Source organism: Carlito syrichta, unplaced genomic scaffold (genome assembly GCF_000164805.1).
Source record: "Carlito syrichta isolate Samal-C Ts95f unplaced genomic scaffold, Tarsius_syrichta-2.0.1 Scaffold301625, whole genome shotgun sequence".
NCBI classification, from domain to species: Eukaryota; Metazoa; Chordata; class Mammalia; order Primates; family Tarsiidae; genus Carlito; species Carlito syrichta.
Genome location: NW_007245721.1, coordinates 598390 through 598823, shown reverse-complemented (window position 1 = coordinate 598823; position 434 = coordinate 598390). Strand labels below are relative to the sequence as shown.

The following is a 434-nucleotide window of genomic DNA, read 5'->3' as shown; positions in this document are numbered from 1 at the left end:
GTCTCGAACCCGCGGGCTCAAGCAATTCACTCACCTCAGCCTCCCAAAGGCGCAGGATTACAGGTTGAGCCACTGAGCCCGGCTCATTGCCTTTTTAAAAACAACTTCATTGCCATGTAATTTAACTAACTAACTTTTAGGTGTTAACTGGGCTTAAAAGGATATCACCTGAAACGAAATGCTGAAGGAGAGGAGAAAAAGAGCTTATAGGTAACTTTAGTATTGCTTATAGAAGAAAAAAAATAGAAAATAGTCCAAGAATAGGACTAAAAATGTTATATAAAGGTGTTAATATAAAGGTAATCAGTAGAACAAAAGTATAAACCTTTTTCCTTGCCAAAAGAGATTTAAAAAGAGAAAGTACATGTATAAATAGAATAGATCACATAGTAAAAAAACTACGCACACACACACACACACACACACACACAATT

At 35.9% G+C, this 434-nt stretch overlaps 1 protein-coding gene across 1 annotated transcript in view; it reads left to right on the top strand.

Moving 5' to 3' along the window:
- SFMBT1 (Scm-like with four mbt domains 1) overlaps nucleotides 1–434 on the top strand; it is a 62868-nt gene that overhangs the window by 24338 nt on the left and 38096 nt on the right. The gene's annotated exons all lie outside the window — the stretch shown is intronic.